We start from the raw sequence: 19,404 nt of genomic DNA, 5'->3' as shown, positions 1-19,404 counted from the left end.
ATGTGTGTTAATATTTTGTTCACACCGTATACATTAGACCTGATAGTGATCTCTTACCAGTTATATACAAATGTAGCGCCATTGCTTTCAACGGAGTTACTCCTGATTTTCATCAACATGAGTGAGAGGAGAATTAAGCCCAGCAAGTTTAAAGAGAGATATTTACTATTCAGAACAGCACTTAAGAATGAGAGGTATGTTATCATACTAGACTAATTTTAAGGGGAATCACTTGTATAACTTATCTGATTCATATGCTATATGTGGCCATAACCTACCCTTAAATCTTTGTTCAGAACTTCATCTAATGTTACGGAGATCTGTACACCCTGACAGAGGGCTTGTAGAACCATTAAAAAGTCAACATTTGCCAACCAGTAAACGGATGTTACTTATATCCGATATGAAAGGACAGTAACTGTTGGTAAACACCTACTTTTTAAAAGGCTTGCATCCTTTATGTTGTAACAATTACAAACTGTGGTACAATGTTGGTGAGAATTAGAGTTGTTAGTACCATACATATGGAAGAGGACGTATACCTTTAATTTAATATTAAATGTAGTAAATTTATAACTTATTTTGAACAAAGGGGACCTTGGTGGCAAAGATTAGATACAGAACATCCTGATAGTTAATTTAATGATATTCTCTTCAAAGTGTAAGCTGTTTTTACTAACGTTATCTACAGGTTAGCAGTCAGGTAATGAAACAAAGATTAAAAATAACATGATGGGATTCTCTCAGGTAGGAAACAGACTTTTTAAGAAGTTGCAAAATTTAAGAAGAAGTACTACAAGCTCTTATTTTACAATCAAACTGGAATATAGGTTGGTTTGATTTTTTTAAATAACGTACAGCAACTTTGTAACAACTAAAGTTTAAAAATGCATTAGATTGCATAGTGAAAGAGCTGCAGAACATTTTTCATCATACACACATCCGTGCTTTCAGTTATTAATAAAATGCTTCTGCCCTTATTTGCAGTTGCCTGAATATACAATCTAAGTGGCTCGGTAGGCATATATTCTTAAGGAATGATGTTTTCACTGTTTGAAACACAACCCAAGAACGCTAGGCAAAACTGAATACTGTGTCTTTAAAACTGGCTTCTGCATGCCACAGAAAGCAATATGGAATCATCTTTCTTTAGAGTTCCTTGTGGTGTGGAATGATAACAAAACTTTTCTTTTTCAAACAAGGAAGAGTCAGCTGCCATGGATAACACCGCAGGTAGATATTAAAATGGAGACAGAACCATTATTTTAGTGGCGACAGGAATATAAATACATGCACTAACCTATAAACTGGTATTTACTTCAGGAAAGTAAGTAATATTTTCCCTCTGATTGCTGTGCTGTCAGTTTAATGCAGCGTAAATAAACAGTAGGTGCATGATAGCTTTAAAGTAGAAAGTATTCACTCCACAAGAGGAGCAGATTACTAAAGCCTGATGCCCATAATGGCAAAAACAGAACTTCCATTTAACCAGAAAACTATGTTCTCTCATACTAAATGATTAGTAGCGTTCCTATTAAATCAGGTTTCAGAGTAGCAGCCGTGTTAGTCTGTATCCGCAAAAAGAAAAGGAGTACTTGTGGCACCTTAGAGACTAACAAATTTATTTGAGCATAAGCTTTCGTGAGCTACAGCTCACTTTTTGTCAAAATTCTATGAAAAATGCCATGCAAACAACTTTACCAAAAACATTCATTTTAGGAGCCCTAAATTGGAATAATTAAAAAAGTAAAAAACGCTTTCCTGTAATTTTATCATCCCACTCTAAATGACAACTTCGTATCATCATCCTAGTATAACAAAAAAATTAAAATGATGTATGGAACTGTCTATACTTTCAGTTTTTTTCTCCTTGTATTCCCTGACTGAAAAATCAAAGTTTCCTCTTTGGAAAAGCAATGATTTCTAAGGAGATTGTATATACACTCTACATCTATTAACATAAATTAAAAGGAACTAACATGTTCCACTTATATTTATAACTGTTCTAAAAGGAAAGTTTGTGGGTTTACTAGATACTTAATAAATATATCTAGAGAAAGTAATGGCAGATATGCATAAAAGGGTTATAAAACTCTGCAGTAGTATCTATGATAAAATAGAATAGATCTTAGAAACATGACTGAAATATTTTTTTTTTAAAAAAAATCACATTTCCCCCATTTTTAATAGAGAGATTTAAGTAGTCCGGAATATTGTGTTATCTTGAATAACAATTTCTCTGTAGTCCAGATGCAAAATGTTAATATATTTATCAATTTTATTAATTTGTCTCCCTCCCGCAATACAACTAGAAAGCATAACAAGGATTTCAAATTAATTTTATGGTATTCAGTTAAAAAAAATCTGGCAAACAGCTGTATTTCAACAAATGTATTCCTTGACTGTAATAAAATTTTCCTCTAATTTAAAACATCAAATTAGATTTTTTTTAAAAAAATGCAGAACTTTAATTGAAGACTGCAAAAATTGAAGTCAAATGCATTTAATCCATTCTCCAACCAAAAATATTAATGTAATATAAGTTGTAGTTATCCATGACTTGACTACATGAAAGAGAGACACTTCTGTGATTTGAAAGGGCACACCTGCCTACATCCCTTTGGGATTTTATATTAGAGAATTACTATTGAACTTTGAAGACAGTACACTGTATTTAGTTTAGTACTATCTGTAACCAAAGGATCTCTATAATAATAAGGGACAGGTGCTTATCAGCTGACCTTATGGGCCTACATTGCAAACCATAACCTGTTAAGATAAAAATGATTACTACAAGCTTTGGCTAAATTGGGAGATTCTCTTTTTCTTCCTATTCTGCAAATCAACATGTACCATTAATGAATCACAGGCTGACTTTACCTGCTTTATATTTCTTTCTCAGAAATAAGCAGTATCTAAGTACTTATCCTTAGATAAGTCTTGCTGAAAGAACAGGAGAAGAGAAGGAGGAACTCTTTTGGTAGTTACTTTGCTAATTAATGATTCAAGAGCAAAGAAACTAACTTTTAAAAAATGCATGAACAAAAAGCATTCCACTTAAATATTTTTGTCCCAGTAAACTCATTTTGCATACAAAGAACTATTATTTATTACACATTTGCACTTGTAGGGAAAAGGAGGAATGCACTGATTCCAGGAAAAAAAAAAAAACTATACAGGCTTTTTGGAGACTTCCCTCTTGTTTTTCCCTTGTTTTTCTTAGATTACTGTTTTTTCCTGGGGAAAGAGGAATTCCTTGGAGTCAGTTGTTTCTTTTTCATTGCTGTTTGTACTGAAGAGTGGGTACAACTGTAGACAATGATTTTATTTTTGTTATAGAGCTTTATAATGTATGTGGGCTATCCATTTACATGTATATACACAAACATGTATGCATACATATGCGGTCTTTTTATGTTCACTTTTTACTATACATGATTACATATTTTTGTGTATCAAATATTATTTCCACTTGATAAGTGAGATATTAATAAAATCTGAAACAGGAAATGAGTGTATATATAAAGTGTATAAATAATATACACACTGCAAGTGTATATGATACAAATTATAGATACTGTACTGTATTCAAGCCTTTACACAGTACACAGTTTCAACTTTCTTTTTTAAATAATGCACCAGAGTTAATCTCTTTATATCTGATGACTGCTTTAAACACTTGGAGATAGGGAAATATCCAATCCTTGTATTAACTAACGTTGCAATTTTACACTATTTGTAACCTTTTCTAACAATGTGAGAAAAACAGAGTAAATATATTACATTTGTTTCACAACAGATGCTTAGGTTGTTAATATTTAAGATGCTTATTCATGCTATTCCTGTCTGCACATTTGTCAAAAATGTAAGCTCGAATGCTAATGTTTGCCAGCAGACTGGAGCAGACAGATATATACCAAATGATATACCAATGTACTATACCAAAATGATATAAAGTAGAAATAAAGGACTGCTGCTAAATCATATCCCCAGTAAACGTCTGTTACTAGATCACATGCCTTAACCTTAAGAGTTCTTGAATCTGAAATTATGAATTATTTTCATAGGAAAATTACACTAGGTTTGTCTGAATAAAACTGATTGTTGGTGTTTGCCAATATTTTTTACCCATTTTGGGTAAAAAGCTGGTGTAAAATATTTTAGCAAAGTTTTCAATGCTCTAAGGGTTTCTCCCTCAGTAACACAAGCACTTTAAATTTCTGGGACTGGCAGAGCAAAACTTGGAAACTTGCAGGTGTCTGTCAGTAGTTCTTCTCACTGGAACTAATAAAAGATTTCGACAAAATTATGATTTTCTGTTTGTCTTTTTTTAAAAAAATATCCAAGGCATACATTTGTATTTGAATTATTTTCCCTTGAACTAAATGCCCCTCGTACATATTGTAAAATGACGTTTGAAAGGCGGCTCGGGGGCTTTTAAACAGTGGCACTATCTTGGTGGGACGCTTTAGTTAATGTACTTAAAACTATCAACTTACGAGGATTTTCCAAGTGCATGTTTGGATCGCTGCTTGGAATTAAATATTCTGTTTCCTTTTGGATCCTTCGCTGCTGCTTCAAGGGCCCAACCAGTTCTAAAGTGGAAAACGCCAGGGGAGGGACCTCCAGCGGAGAGGAGATAGCGTACCTGTGCTTACAGTGCCGCCTCACCCCTAAGGTCACAGGCACGCCAGCTGCCACGGTGCGTGCTGCGAGAAACGTTTCCCTCTCAGAGATCGCTGCCAAAGTTGATCTCCTTCGCGTTTCTCTTCCTCCCCCCATGCAGCCTCGCAAGACGATCCTCAGCAACTTTGCGTTTCAGGTTAAACACGTCGGCCAAGTACCCCCCAGCCCAGCCCAAACACGTTTATCAAACGCATCTTTTACAGCGCTCCCAATCCAGGCAACCTGTCGCCAAGGCGGCTGGCCGGTGTTACACCGGCACCCTCCCGTGCTGAGCACGCTGGGGGTGGGGGGAGAAGTTTCCCAAACTTTCCGGGAACTTGCCTTTTTCAAGTGGCTGCTGCAGGGCCAGCGACTCCGGCTCTGCCCCTCGGCAGGGGTTCAGCAGCAGCCGGAGCCCAGGCGGGACAACCCCCCGGGGTTTATGGCATGCAGCCCTGCCAAGGCGGCAGGTGTGTGGAGCGCCGGCGCTGCTCGGGGAAGGGGTTTCCCCCTCCTGGCCTCCCCCCACTTTTCCAACCCCCCAATGTGATTATTAATACGAGAACCGGGGCGCGCTAGAGACGGGAGGTGGGAGGGGGACGGAGAAGGAGGAAAAAGAGACCGACTCACTCACGAGAGCGCAGCGGGCGACACCTTCAGCTTCCCAGGCGGCGGCGAAGTTAATCGCGCTGAAGTTCAAGTTGTCTGTTCACCCATCGGGAGCGGGCGTCTAGAGGAAGGAGACGCGGAGTCGGCAGCGGGGGGGAGCAGGCTGCTCTGGAGGAGCCCGGGCTGGCAGCAGGGCAGCAAGGTACCAACGCAGGGGGCCGGCGTGTGCCCGGCTCCCTCTCTGTGGCGGAGCCCTTGGGCGGGGAAGGACGCCGGGCGCAGGCTTCAGCGGGCGAGCCTCGGCCGGGGGTGGCTCTGCTGCACCCGTGCGCCGTGTCTCGCCGCCTCTCTCCCCCTGGCGGACGCTGCTTCGCGCCTGTGCCGGAGCCGAGCCGCCGCCGCCGCGGCTGCTGCCCTCCCCGGGTGCGCGGCGGCAGCAGCAAGCGGCAGCAGAGCCGGGCTAGGGAGGGGGAGGCGGAGGCTGAGCGCCGGCGTAGAGCGGAGCCGGGAGCCGCCGCCGCCGGAGCCGGGTGTGCGTCTGGCGCTCGCTCTTTCCCCCCTTCTGCTTGCCCTTGTTTTTGGGGCTGAGTTGGTGAGAGTGGTTTGTGTGCGCGCGTGTCTCTGCCCCCTCACCCCGGCTCGCGGTGGAGGAGGAAGTCAGGTGAGAGACACAAATCCCCTCCCAGCCCTTGTGCGATGGGTAGGAGCTAATCACTGTTGTTGTTGGGCTGCTGCTGCTGGTGGTGGTGGTTTTTAATGCTATTATCTTTCCTCCCCTCCCCTCCACTCCCGGAGAGCAGCGCCCCTCGCAGGAGCACCGGGCTGATAACCCCCCCGCACGCAACTCTTGAACCTCCCCCGCTCTTTCCTCCCTCCCACCTCCACTTTCTCCCTCCCTCTGGCTCGTTTATTTCAATATTTATACCCCACATGCTTGGCTGTCAGCTGCTGCCCGCTTCAAGCGAGTGAAAGGATGAGCGAGCAGGCCAGTTTCCGAAAGGGATCTAACAAAGGTGATCAATATTTTAAGGGTCAGATCGTCAAGTGGGACCGGAGAAGAGGGAAAGGCACAGGGCTCCCTCTCTCTTTCCAGATGGGCCGTGTGTGCGCGCCTGTGCCCCGGCCGCTGAGACCCTGGGGTGGGGAGAGAACAAGCTGGCGCAGATAAAGTTAATGGAAAGTGTGTGCATGGGGAAGTGGCTCTGAAATCTGTATTGAGTATGACAGCAGGCAGCCCGTATTTGCTTTAGATAAGGGGAGCAGGGATGTGTTGGATTTTTTTGTTTGTTTTTTTGCAAGCATTCCACTTCTCAGGCTCATGCCGTGAACTGCACGGTGTCAGTTTGCAACTAGCCACGTTGGAGTTACTCAGTGTTGTGTTTTTTAGACGCTGCCCTTAATTCTGTGGTCCTTTCATACGATGTTTTATGTCGCACAAAGTGCCTTTAAATAATTATATTTCTGATTTTTCTTCATTAGTGTTAACTGCCGCTTGGAGAGACTTTTTAGATCTTCAGTCCTTCCTTAGCTGATGCACAGTTTGTAAGTAAAGTTCCTGGAAAGTGAATCTGGCAGTGAATTCAATTTTTCCTGAAAGCTGAGATTGTTTCTTTTCCTCTAGGAGCTTGTGAAGAGAGAACACTGGGGATTCTGAATGCCAATCCAGTCACAATCTGTATTTCAGTCTGTGGCAGATTTGATCTCTCAGCTCCTGGAACAAATAAACAAAACTCCTCTAGACAACTTTATATGTTTTTGAAATAAGAGCTCTTGACATTGTTAAGCTGATACACCTTTCTTTAATAAGCCAGTGCTATACTATTGTATTTATTGGCATAAAACTGCTGCTTTGTAACACCATTTTTGAATAATCATTAATCCACAGGGAATCCATGAAGCCCAAAGGTTACATTATAGTAATAATATAATAATTAATAATATTGATCTTGCCAGCAGGGAGAACTCTTTTAGGTAGTTACTACCAGACACTCCCATTCATACAAGACGTAGTGGGGCAAATTCTTCCCTGGTGTAACTTCATTTGACTTCAGTGGATGAATTTGCCCTACTATCTCAACCTTGAAGTAATGTCCCCCCCTTTCCCAAGAGTATCAAATGCTGAAGTCTCTGACCAGTTTTGGCCTTTCCATCTGAGAATAATATCTAGTTTTGTTAGAAAAATTCAAACTTCTCTACCTGTGACTATGCTACCCGAACAGTTTTAGACCTGTAAACAATTTCTTGGAGTGGCAGTTGATTTTCTGATCTTTAGAAATTGCAGGGAAATATAATGAGCATCAAAGTGAAGAGCACTTCACACATGCCCATTCAAACACTTCTTGGAGATGCCTACCGGATGAGCTCCTCGCATTCAGTGTGTGGCACATTTCCTTTTGTCAAATAAATATCTTCTTTGCGTACATCAACCACTTTTGACTCAGTGGTCAGTGGTTATTAATAATAATACAGTATTTCACTTCTTCAAAGTAGTGATAAATAATTAATCCTCGACTCCCCAGTAAAGTATTTCAGTAAGTGATATTATCCCCAATTTACAGGTAGGAAAATTAAAAAGAAAGATTAAGCGATTTGCCTGAGGCCACACATTGAATCAGATGTAGAGACAGGAGTTAGTGGTTCCTAATCCTGTATTTAGACAACACTGCCTCCTAAAGACCCAAAAATGCCGCATGGAAAACATTGCTCTAAGAGAGAGTTCTAGAATTATATGTACATCATCTTTTTTGTTGTTTTAGAAATAGAGGTATTTGCATAAAAACAAAAGGATTTTATTCCACACATGATAATTACTTAGCTTTTCAATAAACATGGTGATATCTGATTTTTGCAACAGGCCCCAAATTCCGTAACGAGATAATTATCTCTGGAAACAAGAAAATGCTTGACGACAAAAATACAGAAATGGGTGCTATAAAGGGAACAGAATTGCTGCCAGAGCCTCCACTTTTGTGAACATGGATCTCAAAGTTCAGTTTGGTCATGTGTGGATGTGAAAAGGGCTTGCAGATTAGTACTTCAGTAGCTCATAGTCAGTGGTTAACAAACAGGCTGCCCTTTGTGTGAGACTGTATATATTTGAGGGGGGTTATTCAACCTGGGTTTAAAATACAGAAAGGGCTCCCTAGTGATCCTGTTACCCAAAAAGAGAAAACCTAAGTGGGGAAAACAAAACCCAAAGTACACTTGATTTGGTTCTGAAAGAAAGGGTTGAAATGCAATGGAAGATTACTCCATGTTGGATTATTTTCAACAATATAATGGCTGTTGATTGCAGTACAATATTATGACTAGCATGATGTTGCTAACCTGTAGGCCATAAGAGGCATGTACTGACTTTAACTATATAATAGGTTAGTGCTCCTTCAATATTTTCAACATCAAATTATTAGGATGTTTCAGAACACTGAAAAACATACAAGTTACCACTATTACGTGCTTGAATGTTATGCTTTGTAACATTATGCAGTGAGTTTCACAGAGCTTTCATTCACGTCAATGAAACAAGAACATATCACATGCTTTTTGGCTGTGCCATGTTGCCGAGACTGTGGCATCACACTGCTATCTTACGGTATGACAGAGCACAGATGGCATGCCTGAAAAGCAGGTGTACAATATAACTTTCTTTTCACTGACAAACTGAAATTTCCTCTCACAGTATGTATAAGCAGTGTCCATTCTTGTGTTTGCTTGCTCTTATGATACAAGAACGAACAGAAAGTTCTACTCATTTTGCTCATCCCTGAAATCTGGAGTTTCAAAGGACACTGCAAATGAGTGTTCATATATATATTTATCAGTTTATTAATGTTGAGAGCTACGTTTTATCTTTTGAAATGTCAGAGTGATGATTTGAGGGAAATGGGAGCAGTTCTGTTTTAAGTAACATGAATGGTATTGGAATAAGATTCTCTGTCAGAGATTAAAATGGCATATGAATCATATAGTAATCCATTCATTAGTTTATGGATTCAGAGTCTTCCAGGGAGTGTCACAAATCCATATGATACCCCTGAGTGTTAGATTTTTTCATATAGGTTTGAAAGATGTGTAAAAATATATATATTCAGAGAGCTTCCTATTGACCATCCATCTGAAGGGAATTGTGGATATAAATTATTCAAGCTAATGTTGGCATTAACTTAACAAAAAATACTGCTGTCTAGATCTTAATGTGTCAGACAGTGTAATGCAAAGCACTGTTTTTGCCAACTGCACCCATTTTTGGTCAAACCACGCCCCTTCTTGGGTGCTGATATGACAAATCTGGAGGACACACTCATCCAGAGACATCTTTTTGTGTAAGAGAAACCACCAGGTCCTCAGTGAAGAGGCTGTTGTTAGGTGCTTAAAGGAACATATAAATAAAACAAGTGTTGATCTGACAGTAGTATCTGGTCATAAGCATCCACATAGACTTTAGGAGCAGTAAAATATTTTTTTCAGGAAACTGAAATGAGACAATCAAAAGCAGAAGAAATATTTCACTAATGTGTAAATATACTCGAGATACACGCTGAATGCTGGATGATAAAGAAGGCTAAATTGTGCCCAGCGCTACAGCTGTTCAATGAAGTGTAACTCGGGTCCAAGTGCTGCCCTACAGTATTGCTAAGCAAATATCTCTCAATGACAAAACCTTTCAGTAATGTACAAGCTGATCCTGAATCTGATTAATTTTTTGAATCATTCCCATGCAATTTGGGCCTAATACAAATATGGTTCTTTTCCCAGCTCCTAGCATGTGAGTAAGGCAATAGTAGTGAAATACTTGCTCAAGAAATCTAACACTTTTTGATTCCTTGCTTTCACTGTGATTTGATCTAAACTCAAACACACCAAAAACTGAAAACAACGTATTTGAGCTTTTTCCCTGGCATCTAAAAATAAATGGCTGCTCTTGTTGTTTTGGACATGTTTTAGGGCTGCTGAAATAATGCAAAAATATTATTCAATACCAAGGCTCCCCCGGAGCTGTTTTGGTAGCTTAATGAAGTGGTAAGACCATAACCACTCCCAGTAGCTCAAAGTATTGAACAGATACACAGCACACTGGAATTGACCCTACAGGTACAGTTCAAAGGACCACTATCTATTTTAGCATAACCTTCTTTGACAGGTCTATATGATCTAATAAATATTAGAATTTCTGCATTCTTTCTTCCTATTAGAGCATTAGTAGAAGGGAATTCAGGGACTCCTCCTGAATGAGATTACAGCTTTCACTGTTGTCTTCGTACTATACTGCAATCTCCTCGAGTGATCACACTGGACCTGTTATCTTCTGAAGTGGGGATGATGGATGCTAACCACAGCTGGAATTATGTCTTTCTGGAAAAAGAACAGGAGTACTTGTGGCACCTTAGAGACTAACAAATTTATTTGAGCATAAACTTTCGTGGACTACAGCTTACTTCATCTGATGCATGCAGTGGAAAATACACTAGGACACAGTTGGCAACGGGCTTTGTTGCAAGGATAGGTTCCTGGGTAGTGTTTTTGTTGTGTGGTTGCTTGTATTTGCTTCAGGTTGGGGAGCTGTCTGTAAGCAAGGACTGGCCTGTCTCCCAAGATCTGTGAGAGTGATGGGTCGTCCTTCAGGATAGGTTGTAGAGTACCCAGTAGTCACCTACTACAGGACAGGCCCAACAAAGAAAGTAACAGAATGCCACTAGCCGTCACCTTCAGCCCCCAACTAAAACCTCTTCAGCACATCATCAAGGATCTATAACCTATCTTTGCAACAAAGCTCGTTGCCAACTGTGTCCACATATCTATTTAGGGGACACCATCATAGGGCCTAATCACATCAGCCACACTATCAGAGGCTCGTTCACCTGCACATCTACCAATGTGATATATGCCATCATGTGCCAGCAATGCCCCTCTGCCATGTACATTGGCCAAACCGGACAGTCTCTACGTAAAAGAATAAATGGACACAAATCAGACGTCAAGAATTATAACATTCAAAAACCAATCAGAGAACACTTCAATCTCTCTGGTCACTTGATTACAGACCTAAAAGTCGCAATATTACAACAAAAAAAACTTCAGAAACAGACTCCAACGAGAGACTGCTGAATTGGAATTAATTTGCAAACTGGACACCATTAACTTAGGCTTGAATAAAGACTGGAAGTGGATCATAGAATCATAGAATATCAGGGTTGGAAGGGACCTCAGGAGGTCATCTAGTCCAACCCCCAGCTCAAAGCAGGATCAATCCCCAATTAAATCATCCCAGCCAGGGCTTTGTCAAGCCTGACCTTAAAAACTTCCAAGGAAGGAGATTCTACCACCTCCCTAGGTAACGCATTCCAGTGTTTCACCACCCTCCTGGTGAAAAAGTTTTTCCTAATATCCAACCTAAACCTCCCCCACTGCAACTTGAGACCATTACTCCTTGTCCTGTCCTCTTCTACCACTGAGAATAGTCTAGAACCATCCTCTCTGGAACCACCTCTCAGGTAGTTGAAAGCAGCTATCAAATCCCCCCTCATTCTTCTCTTCTGCAGACTAAACAATTCCAGTTCCCTCAGCTTCTCCTCATAAGTCATGTGTTCCAGACCCCTAATCATTTTTGTTGCCCTTTGCTGGACTCTCTCCAATTTATCCACATCCTTCTTGTAGTGTGGGGCCCAAAACTGGACACAGTACTCCAGATGAGGCCTCACCAATCTCGAATAGAGGGGAACGATCATGTCCCTCAATCTGCTCGCTGTGCCCCTACTTATACATCCCAAAATGCCACTGGCCTTCTTGGCAACAAGGGCACACTGCTGACTCATATCCAGCTTCTCGTCCACTGTCACCCTTAAGTCCTTTTCTGCAGAACTGCTGCTGAGCCATTCGGTCCCTAGTCTGTAGCTGTGCATTGGGTTCTTCCGTCCTAATTGCAGGACCCTGCACTTATCCTTATTGAACCTCATCAGATTTCTTTTGGCCCAATCCTCCAATTTGTCTAGGTCCCTCTGTATCCTATCCCTGCCCTCCAGCGTATCTACCACTCCTCCCAGTTTAGTATCATCTGCAAATTTGCTGAGAGTGCAATCCACACCATCCTCCAGATCATTTATGAAGATATTGAACAAAACCAGCCCCAGGACCGACCCTTGGGGCACTCCACTTGACACTGGCTGCCAACTAGACATGGAGCCATTGATCACTACCCGTTGAGCCCGACAATCTAGCCAACTTTCTACCTACCTTATAGTGCATTCATCCAGCCCATACTTCTTTAACTTGCTGGCAAGAATACTGTGGGAGACCGTGTCAAAAGCTTTGCTAAAGTCAAGAAACAATACATCCACTGCTTTCCCTTCATCCACAGAACCAGTAATCTCATCATAGAAGGCGATTAGATTAGTCAGGCATGACCTACCCTTGGTGAATCCATGCTGACTGTTCCTGATCACTTTCCTCTCGTGTAAGTGCTTCAGGATTGATTCCTTGAGGACCTGCTCCATGATTTTTCCGGGGACTGAGGTGAGGCTGACTGGCCTGTAGTTCCCAGGATCCTTCTTCTTCCCTTTTTTAAAGATTGGCACTACATTAGCCTTTTTCCAGTCATCTGGGACTTCCCCCGTTCGCCTCGAGTTTTCAAAGATAATGGCCAATGGCTCTGCAATCACATTCGCCAATTCCTTTAGCACTCTCGGATGCAACTCGTGCGGCCCCATGGACTTGTGCACGTCCAGCTTTTCTAAATAGTCCCTAACCACCTCTTTCTCCACAGAGGGCTGGCCATCTACTCCCCATGTTGTGATGCCCAGCGCAGCAGTCTGGGAGCTGTCCTTGTTAGTGAAGACAGAGGCAAAAAAAGCATTGAGCACATTAGCTTTTTCCACATCCTCTGTCACTAGGTTGCCTCCCTCATTCAGTAAGGGGCCCACACTTTCCTTGGCTTTCTTCTTGTTGCCAACATACCTGAAGAAAGCCTTCTTGTTACTCTTGACATCTCTTGCTAGCTGCAGCTCCAGGTGCGATTTGGCCCTCCTGATTTCATTCCTACATGCCCGAGCAATATTTTTATACTCTTCCGTGGTCATATGTCCAACCTTCCACTTCTTGTAAGCTTCTTTTTTATGTTTAAGATCCGCTAGGATTTCACCGTTAAGCCAAGCTGGTCGCCTGCCATATTTACTATTCTTTCGGCTCATCGGGATGGTCATTACACAAAGTAAAACTATTTCTCCATGTTTATTTTTTCCCCCTACTGTTCCTCACACGTTCTTGTCAACTGCTGGAAATGACCCATCTTGATTATCACTACAAAAGGTTTTTTTTTCCCTTTCCTGCTGGTAATAGCTCACCTTAACTGATCACTCTCATTATAGTGTGCATGGTAACACCCATTGTTTCATGTTCTCTGTGTATATAAAATCGTCCTACTGTATTTTCCACTGCATGCATCTGATGAAGTGAGCTGTAGCCCATGAAAGCTTATGCTCAAATAAATATGTTAGTCTCTAAGGTGCCACAAGTACTCCTGTTCGTTTTGCAGATACAGACTAATATGGCTGCTACTCTGAAACCTGTCTTTCTGGAAGACATTCAGTGAGATCTAACATTTTCCAGTAAGAAGGTCAGTTTTCCTCCTTCCAAATGGACTGAGTTTCCACTAATCATTCTTTTCTGAGAAAACCACATTTCCTTTCCTTGATTCTGTACATCGCCTTTGTCCATTCAACAGCCCTAAACAATAACCTTCTTCTGGTCAACATCTCCACTACAGAAGATGCTTTTGATTCTCTTAGAAAGATAGTCACATCAAATAGACTGCCTCCTAAATCTTCCTTCTGTATCGAAAAGAGGATAGATCCACCTGCTGCAGATGCATAAACAAAGAGCATTGAACTCCTATTCATTTTTCCTGACTGCCTCCTCAGTCTGCTATCAGTTTGAATCTTTTGTGAAGGCTATGGGTTAAGAAGTTGTGCTGATGTGTTTGTGTAATCTTCCTTCCCCCTCTCCTCTTGGTGTCTGATCTGTCTTAGCTGCTTTTGTTAAGATGTTCTATCACCTCTAGCGATAGACTGCCAGATTAAATCAGTAGAGGAGAAACTAAATGACTGGGTTACCTTTACAAACTTACGTCACGTAGAATAAATACCGGTTTTACATTTATGCAAATTAAATAAATCACATGATTCTACTAAAACAAATAAAATAAATCACGTTTCCACTTTTTGTTGAAATATATAAATATTTCTCAACTGATGCTTAACTCATATAGATAATGCTAGTCTGAATATGTAACTAGAAGGCACAAGGTGTGTCACTAGAATTTCATAACTGGGTTTGGAAGAGGAGAAGAAATACTGGAAAATCAGCTTCTCTCTCACTTACATGCTAAGTCCTGAGCACATGAATGGCTCTCCACCCAATAAGTGGTGACATCTTAAACACTGTAACAGTGCTGGGAGTTGGCTAGAGAACCCTCGTTAGGGGTTACTTGAGGTCACACACCTAATCACTGGCAGAGTTCGACTAAAACCCAAGACTCAACTGCCCAGTGGACCATACTGCCTCCGACTGAGTCATAAATCACTGATTGATGGCATTTAAACTGTATTATGGCAGTTTAAATATTCATATGAATTTAGAAAAATGGTGGTTAATAAAAGGATGTAAACCTACATTATTTAGTGTTTTTTTTAAAGTATAAAACCTCTGCATACAGAAATACAAGACACTTTATTGAGGAGAATAAAAACAGACAGCTTGAGCTGTAAACAGAAATTTCATCAACAAAGATTTACTTTCCTTTGTTCCTGGACTCTGCTAGATAGAGCGTTAGAGAGAAGAAACTGGTGCAAGATATACATTCCCCATTAGAAGGTTTAAAGCAAACATATCTGAGCCAAGAAAATGTAGTCAGCAAGACCTTTCTGTAGATTTTCAGTCAGGCAGTGGGAAGAAATTAATCACAATGTCAAAATAAACATTTTGCTCATCAATATTGTGAAGTGATAATAGGGGATTTAACACCATTTTTCATACAATGGCATACATTAATTGTTGGCATTTTTAGTGTGGGGGCCCTTAGCTCCACAACTTGCTTCCCAGCCATTGGTCTACCACATCTTGAGTTTATTGACCCATAAGATGAGCTAGGCATATGTCATAAATATAAAGGGAAGGGTAAACACGATTAAATCCCTCCTGGCCAGAGGAAAAACCCTTTCACCTGTAAAGGGTTAAGAAGCTAAGGTAACCTCGCTGGAACCTGACCAAAATGACCAATGAGGAGACGAGATACTTTCAAAGCTGGAGCGGGGGGGGACAAAGGGTCCTGTCTGTCTGTGTGATGCTTTTGCCGGGACCAGAGCAGGAATGCAGGTCAGAACTCCTGTAAAGAGTTAGTAAGCAATCTAGTTAGATATGCGTTAGATTCTGTTTTGTTTAAATGGCTGATCAAATAAGTTGTGCTGAATGGGATGTATATTCCTCTTTTTGTGTCTTTTTGTAACTTAAGGTTTTGCCGAGAGGGATTCTCTATGTTTTGAATCTGACTACTCTGTAAGGTATTTACCATCCTGATTTTACAGAGGTGATTCTTTTATTTTTTCTTTAATTAAAATTCTTTCATTGTTCTTAAGATCCAAGGGTTTGGGTCTGTGTTCATCTATACAAATTGGTGAGGATTTTTATCAAGCCTTCCCCAGGAAAGGGGTGTAGCGCTTGGGGAGATATTTGGGGGTGGGAGATGTTTCCAAGTGGGCACTTCCCCTGTTATTTTTGTTAGACACTTTGGTAGTGGCAGCATAAGGTCCAAGGACAAAAGGTAAAACAGTTTGTACCTTGGGAAAGTTTTAATCTAAGCTGGTAAAAATAAACTTAGGGGGTCTTTCATGCAGGTCCCCACATCTGTACCCTAGAGTTCAGAGTGGGGAAGGAACCTTGACAGCATATAATTATGGTATGGCATGTGTAGTGTAATGATTAATGATAAATGAGTCTTTCAATATCGACATTGATCAAATTATGTATATACATTTTAAATGTTCAGCATGCAAAGACTACCTGATGGGTACATTCCTAAATTAATGAAGTGAAGGGAGAGAGATTGATTAATACAAAGATGCCTCAGTCAATATTTACATCTGTCAATAAATCTTGAAAGTCAACATTTGTTTATTCATATAACAATTACATACTGTTTTATTTAATACTTGCTAGTAACAGTTCTGTTTTTCTATAGAGTTTCTGAAACTTAACAATATCATTCACATGAAGCTCTCCAAAGCCATTTTTGAGCCATCTACCCACCCTTCCAACTAGTTTCTTTCTGTCCCAAGAGTTGGGCTCCATGAGTCCTGAATTCTCTGAACTGACCATTAATGCAGTAGGTATCACTTAAGGGGGAGGAGGTATCACTCCAGATTTCCCATAAAATGTAGGGTGTGTGTGTGTGTGTGTGTGCGTGTGTGTTAAGAATAAACATATTTTACCTGGCCAATGTAACTGTTTGGGTGTCATGTGCATTTATTTATTTATTTATTTACTTAATCACAGTTTGAACTGCTGGAACAACTTGAGTTTAACTAATGGGACTTACCTGTAGGCTTTTTATTTATTGGTTCTTCAAAGAACCTCCCATGTTTTCCTGCTAAAAATAAATATTTGTTTAAAAAATTGTCAAACTGTTCTTTACAATGTTAAGTGTGACTTTATAAAACGCTGCAGAGTCAAAAGGCAGTAGTGTATCCTGCCCAAGTATGCCCCGTGATTTGTGTTTCTTTCATATATGAAAATCAAAACAATTGACTTGATTTTGACTATATGTGTTATGCCATCAATTGTTTAATTTTATTTGGGGTATCCCAAGAACAGCACCAGAGAACGGGTCAAACTGTGAAATGTTTAAAATGAAAATTCTTGATTTGCTGACATTTTATATTGTGATGAGCTAGCAAGGCAAGACCCTCATCTTGATTTAGGTACAGGTGGATAGCATGCCTAGAATTCTGGTTCAATAAAAGATAAAGTTAAAGATATATAGATATATATAAGCCTATAAACTGCAAAGTTGATAAGGCTTTATTGAAATTTAAAATTCGTAAGATTCCAAACATGGCAGTTCTTTTAAAATGCAGCTACCCCACTCTATGGGTACAGATTTGTCCTGTCCACAGTGCATCTGGTCAGTTCTGCTGCACGGGGGCAGGGACGGAAGAATACATAGATCCTGTGGAGGGTGACTACAGTGCTTTGCAGCAGCTCTCTACACTATATCAGTGAGAGAAAGAGCAAGCTGGGGGAAGGGTAGGGCTGGTTTATTATGGACTCATCTTACTTCCATCCCCAACCCCAAGTGACAGGGCAGGAGAGGAGGTTAGTGTAGCCATTCCCCTTCCGCTTTGCATCCTGCAGTTGGGAACGTTCCAAATCCCATGGACTCTCACCAGCAAACTAGCTGATTATCCCAGCTATGAATTGGAATACAGATTTTGTCCGTAATTAGCACCTGTAGTATAATCAAACAACTCCATATGATTCTGGGAAATCTGAACTCCGGATTTTCTGGTTTCTCTAAAGACAACTACTCTAAACAAAGGGAATGAAAATAAGGGTTTAGAACAGACTCTTTCTAAGCCTTGTTCATGGCAGCTGTGACATCCCTCATTTGCTGACAAACTGGGAAGACCTGAAGCTCAGATTTCTCAGGATCTTAAGATTTTTTTTAATGTAACGAGTTTTAAAACAATGGCGATCTATGTAAACTTTTGGGCTCTTTGTTCTACTTCACAGACTATAATCTTTTCTGATGAGAAATATTGTAGCACAAGAGTACTAAGTTCCAGTAGATACATTTCTTGCAATGCTTACTTAAAACTCAAGTTTCTGTCTTACAAATCACTGCCATGATTATAGTAATCAGAGGCTTCATCTGTGCATTTCAGTGTCAGTACCATTCAGACTTTTATATTCATTAAAAATGGTACAATTACAACATTGGGTTTCATTTGCTTTAAAAAAGTAAGGTTAAGCAATATTTGTTTTGTTGCAGTAAATTCTCTGACTCAGGAAAGTACTTTTACAAAAAATTAAAATATATTTTCTTAGGTGCATTTGTAGCAATCATGGCATGTGTTAAACTACATAATGATGAGGCTTTAGAAGAGTAAAGTTAAGAAAAACAGTGTTCAATAATTGTTTCTCCAGCCATATGGTGCACAGCTTTGGCCATTGTTACTGTATGTGTAGAGTCATTGGAAGTTCAGCAGAAACAAGCTGACTGGATATGAACTTAATATAATATCACCTCTGGTGAGGTAAACGCAGTTGTCAGTATTTCTGCATATTCTAGGTTGTTGAATTAGTTCTCTAGAAAGAGACTGGCTGTTGTAATAGTTGCATCAAAGTCATCAGATAATTAGGAGCAAACCATATACAGTGAACCATGATGTAATTGAAACCTGAAATCTACAAATTTATTTTTTAGTTTGATCAGATACTCACTGGTTCTGTAGATCTAAACAGCTAAGTTTATTTCATACTTCAGAACCAGAATTCAGCAGTCCCAGCTCCTCAACGCATATATTTGCTTTGTACTGTTCTGCAGTGGCATTTAGGGCTTTCACAATACAACACAGAGAGTCAGGTACATTTCTAAAATTAAAATCTTCTACAGAGTTTCATTCTTTTAAAAAATATTTAATTTTTCTTTTAAGTCTAGGGTTTTTTGAAAGTCAGATTGCTATCACAGAAGACAGGTGTCTTCAATTTATCCCCAGGAAAGGTACTGCACAGAAAACAGCAGGGCAAGCTTTCCCGTACTGACCTGCCTTTAAGCCCTACTCTAGAAGAACCAACTCTAGGGGGTTAGACTTTTCAATCTCTCTGCCCATTCAACCCTTGGCTTCTTTGGCTAGACCTTGAACAAGAGTCCCAGTTGCTTCTAAAAGTGGTATTGGATTTATATATGAATATTTGTCCAGTAGTAACTGGACTACGACCACCAACTCACTTCATGTCTGCCTGTGAGCAGTCATCAGATGGTAATAACTATTAATCACCAATGATTTTTGCCTTATTTGAACTGGTGAAATATTCCACACTCCATTATCTACCCCTATGAGCCACTGAGTCCCACAGAATGCC

At 40.3% G+C, this 19,404-nt stretch overlaps 1 protein-coding gene and 1 long non-coding RNA gene across 4 annotated transcripts in view; one reads left to right on the top strand and one right to left on the bottom strand.

The window, feature by feature from the left end:
• Positions 1 to 5,415, bottom strand: part of SATB1 (SATB homeobox 1) — a 106,693-nt gene extending 101,278 nt beyond the window's left edge. The window contains exon 1 of one of the 3 annotated variants that reach the window (XM_074945679.1): positions 5,296 to 5,415. The gene's annotated coding sequence lies outside the window, so the exon portion shown is untranslated. Of the gene's footprint in view, positions 1 to 4,499; positions 4,518 to 5,295 lie in introns of those variants that run through there. The other 2 variants (XM_074945681.1, XM_074945682.1) reach the window with 2 other exon arrangements.
• A 508-nt stretch (positions 5,416 to 5,923) lies between these two features.
• LOC141981679 (uncharacterized) overlaps positions 5,924 to 19,404 on the top strand; it is a 29,822-nt gene continuing 16,341 nt past the window's right edge. Inside the window, exons 1-2 of the long non-coding RNA XR_012637881.1 lie at positions 5,924 to 5,935; positions 6,754 to 6,816. This is a non-coding gene — a long non-coding RNA (uncharacterized LOC141981679). The remainder of the gene's footprint in view (positions 5,936 to 6,753; positions 6,817 to 19,404) is intronic.

This window comes from Natator depressus, chromosome 2 (genome assembly GCF_965152275.1).
Source record: "Natator depressus isolate rNatDep1 chromosome 2, rNatDep2.hap1, whole genome shotgun sequence".
In the NCBI taxonomy this organism is placed as follows: Eukaryota; Metazoa; Chordata; order Testudines; family Cheloniidae; genus Natator; species Natator depressus.
This window is presented reverse-complemented; position numbering and strand designations above follow the sequence as displayed.